Here is a 4412-nt window from a genome sequence, read left to right as displayed (position 1 = left end):
TCTGAGAAGCCAGCATTCTGTTTCTGTCCTGAGAATACAGTGGAACACAGGGATCTTCCGTTCCCAGAACATAGCCTGTGGCTCCATCAGGAAGCAGGAGTCAGGGTAACTGGCTTTGGGCTAGTTTCAGAAGCAGCCTCTGAATAACGTTGGGAACTCCCCTAGGAGGCAGTGAATGGAGTATGGGGGAGTGGTAATTCGCTTCCCAGGGTTCCATCATCAGAGCCCTCAGCTCTGCCTGCCTGCTGCTGGAGTATGTCAGGCTCTAAGTCTTCACAGGAAATGTGCCTATCTCCACAACAGAAGCAAGAGAATGAAATATTCATCTGCTGAAACTGGAGGCTGGAGGCCACTGTATTCTGAAGCAGGAGCAGGACCTTAAAGACACATGCAGACCCAGACAGAAGCGCATGCACACAGTATAGGTAGGAGAAACGCATGTACAGAACCATGAGCCTGTGGTGCATGCATGCTCACACACACACACACACACACACACACACACACACACACACACACACACACGCACATGCGCAAATGCAGTCACAGCCTGAAACAACCAAACATGCAGGCCTTGTATGAATACATATATGGATTTTACACATGCCTGGGGAGCCTCAACAAACACACACACACACACACACACACACACACACACACACACACACACACACACACACACACCCCTCCCCCTACTCCTCCATCAATGCAATGAAAATGCCATCTTCTTTGTTCTTGTATGGGGTGGGGGGAAGAGCCCACCAGATCGCCCCCTGATTCCCGCACAAGCCGCCTATGTCCCCAGGAAGCTTGGCTCTGTCAGGCAGAAGGCAGATACTAAGCTGGGGGGAAGCGTGACTCAGAGGTGAGTTATACAACTCAGTTCTGCCCATCTGTTCTGCCCAGGAGGGGGAGCGAGGAACAGTTGCCAGTAATGAAAGCTGAAAGGCTGCACTTCTAGAAGCTTCTCAAGGCTTGTGGAGGCTGAAGCTCCCCGAGGGCAGCACATGGGGGCTGCTTGGCTGTCACGAACCCCAGTCAGTGTTCCTGATGACACAGGGCCCCCACCCTCGGAGGGAGTGAGGGGGACGGGGGGTGTTTCCTTCACAGCAGAGCTGGCACCTCCCACTGAACTGCTCCTGCTCCTTGCCGCTGCCTGGGTGCACCCTCACACCACCCTGCACAGAAAGTGGTTGGCCCTAGCCTACTTATTGTGTGGGCTGAGCTAGCCTGTGTCTACAAAGTGATCCCGCCTTGTGTCTATTTCAGAAGTCCCTGCTGGGCAGCTTGGAGTCAGAGGATGGTGGCTTACACCTAAGGTTTCAGAAAATGGAGGATGTTGCTCATACTGGTTCTGGAAGGTAAAGCTGGCCAGATGAAGAATGAGGTTTTGTGTGGATGTGGGTAGGTGGGAGGGAGGAGGGCATGGAGGAGGGGGATTGGAGCTCTGAGGAGAAAAGCAGCATTCACAAATAGCACATGGCTCCCTCTGCAGAAAATTGCAGACTAGGAGTTGGCAAACTCCAGCCCACAGGCCAAATCCAGCCCACTTCCTGTTTTTTGGTAAATAAAGTTTTATTGGAGCTCAGCCAGGCACGTTCATTTATGTATCTGTCTCTGGTCAAGCTAAGTCATGATGACACAGGAGTCACAACCCGAAATATTTATTATCTAAGTCTTTAAAGTTTTGCCCACCCTGTAGGTAGACCCATCAATGCATTTTGAAACCACTACCAAATTCCTGAAACTAACCACAAAGTATTCGGAGGGCTCCCCTCCCTGTTTTAGTCTAGAATCCAGCATGGCTTTCTAGAGCTCCCTTGAAAGAGTGACATTTGTGTAGGATTTAGAAGTTTACAGTGAGCTTTTGCATCCGTTATCCCGTTTCATCCTCCAACAAGCCCGTGTGAGGTTCATGGTAATTTTATCCCAAATTTGTAGATGAGAAACCCAAGACAAAGGGAAACGAGGAGGGGCCTGTTGAAGACCACAAGGCTGGGAGAGAGCTGGGACCGGGCAGTCTGCTTCTAACATTCCAATTGCTTTCCACTTCATTATTTTTCAGATGTGTCCCTGTCACACATTCCACTGCTTAGCTGTCCTCCTGTCTTCCCTCTCCTTCCTAACATCCCCCCCCCCCACCTCTTGCCCGCCACTGAGGAAGTCTTTTGTCCACCAGGCTCCCCAGAAGCCATGAATTTCTTTCCTGCATCTGTTTGTGTTGCCTCTGCACCCTGGGATGCTAACCAACACTGACAGATGATCTACAATCGGCTGGCATGCCTGAAAAGCCACTGGACCAGGTAATTCCAGCCCTCCTCCTAGAACTCCGCCCAGGAGGGAGCCTGGGCTGGTGGCAATGGCCTTGCTGAACCAGGCGGGGCAAAAACTGGGCCCACCCCTGGGACCAGCCAGGGGACCTGTTATGCTTCCCCTTCCCCCAGGGGCAGGGTGGGTACCCTGAGTGACCCCTGCTGGAAACAAAGGTTTCAGAGATCAGACTCCTGGGATGTTCACAGAAGCTACTCTTAAAGGGATTACATCCCAGTTATTAGATACAAGGACCTGAGATGTGGCTATGTAATGTCAGCTCCCTCCCACCCCCACCCCCACCCCTAACACACACACACACACACACACACATACTCACATACACACACACACACACACACACACACACACACACACACACACACACACATTTCCTGCAGCTCCGTGTGCTGCAGCGTGGAGCTCTGCCTGCTGTGGGTAACACATTTAGCTCGATAAAATATAATATACGACAGGATCATATTTAACAAGGAAAACAGGGCCCGAATGGACAGAGGAGCAGTGTGGCTGGGTTGCCATGGAAACCTCCTTGTTCGGAATTTCCTGACTCCTAGGAGATTACATTTTCAACCTTAATGCTGTATTAACATAAGCTTTGGCACTTAATGTCTCTGTTTTTCACCCCCTCCCGCCCTCCTTCTCTCCCTCCCTCCCTTTTTCCCTCCCTCCCTTCCTTGCTTACAGGGGAAAAGAAAGCAGAATGATGATGAACCAGGAAGGAGGGCGAGAGAGGCTGCACCTCACCAGCCAGCTTCAGCCAGCCGCTACGCCAGGGCCAGGTGAGCTGCAGTTTTCAAAGCGAATTGCATCCATTATCTCTCGTGACCTGTAGACAGATCTTGCCAGGCTGGCTGGTATGAGGTTGCCCAGTCCTGTGTGTGCTGCCCACCCAATGCCTCTGTGTCTGCTCCTTCCTCTGTCACTGCCCTCATCCTGCCCCCTTGGGATGTCAGAGATCCCTTCTTACCCTTCATCCCACTCACAACCGGTGCCCTGCCAACCCCTCTTGCTGCCCGCTGCATCTTTGTGCACTGCAACTGTGTTCATCCTACAGTTTGGTTTAACAGCCTCCATCAACATCAACTCCCGCCCTCCCTGCACCCCCTCCCTCCCGCCCTGGCAGATACAGAAGAAAATCCTTACTCCTTCCTGGTCCAGGCTTTTCTGCCTTTGCAAACCCCTCTCAGGTGATCCCCAAAGTAGCAGTCCCCCACCCCCGCTTTCCAAATGCATGAGCCTTCTAGGGGTCAACCCTGAGTGCTTGCTCCGGGCTCAGTCCAGACCCTTGGGCTCTCCTGTCCTCCTGATTAAACATGTAATCATTTTTTTTTTAATGAGTCAACGCAGTGTCACTTCCTTCAGGGACTCTGTGTGTGTGTGTGTGTGTGTGTGTGTGTGTGTGAGAGAGAGAGAGGTGTGTCCACTGCCCACCTGGCTCTGATGATAGCACACAGAGTACCAAATGCTGTTTTGTGCGCCACTCATCAACTGATGGTACGTTTGCCTGCTTCATTCCACCAGGAGCTTGGCAAGCCCAGAGCTGTGCATTCCCCATGCCATAGACCTGCCTCTCGGTGAGGTTCTGGTGCCCCATTTGCTTTTGAGAAATTGCATTTCCAGATGAGGGCCCTGAGATGTCAATTAGGAGCCAAACACCCCCAACTTGGTCGACAGCCCATTTGGGTCTGTTCCCACCACTGCCTCTCCCTGCAGCTCCTGCTCTGAGACCCCAGAGCATCCATAAGCTGCCCGTTTTCTGTACTGCACTGGTCTTTCCCTACCAGATCCTTCCTCCCATCATCAGCTCCATCAATCTTGCTCTTTCCGGCCAGAAAACCTCTGAGACCACCAGAGACACCCCTAGCGCCGGAAAAGCCCATACTCTTCCTGTCAGGCTCAGCGTCCTTCAGGAATTGTGGGTGGGTATCAAGATAGCATGGAATAGATCTTCACGTGAGGGAGTGTGTGTGGAGTTTATGGTGATGAGCAAGGGGCCAGAGTAAAGATGGAAAGCTTCAATCAGCAACCAGCACACTGGCTTCAATGGCACTCCTACCCACCAAGACACCCACCCCAACTCA

The 4412-nt window shown here is 52.1% G+C and overlaps 1 long non-coding RNA gene across 1 annotated transcript; it reads left to right on the top strand.

Annotated features, from left to right (window-relative positions):
- Positions 1 to 1244: 1244 nt before the first annotated feature.
- LOC138825692 (uncharacterized) lies at positions 1245 to 3626 on the top strand. Its single transcript, XR_011371493.1, has 3 exons — positions 1245 to 1361; positions 2180 to 2303; positions 3016 to 3626. It is a non-coding gene; the product is annotated as an uncharacterized lncRNA (long non-coding RNA).
- The last annotated feature ends 786 nt before the right edge of the window (positions 3627 to 4412 follow it).

Source organism: Dipodomys merriami, unplaced genomic scaffold (genome assembly GCF_024711535.1).
Source record: "Dipodomys merriami isolate MVZ:Mamm:240054 unplaced genomic scaffold, mDipMer1.0.p SCAF_14, whole genome shotgun sequence".
Taxonomy (NCBI): domain Eukaryota; kingdom Metazoa; phylum Chordata; class Mammalia; order Rodentia; family Heteromyidae; genus Dipodomys; species Dipodomys merriami.
Note: the sequence above shows the minus strand (reverse complement) of the source record. Positions and strands in the feature narration are given on the sequence as shown.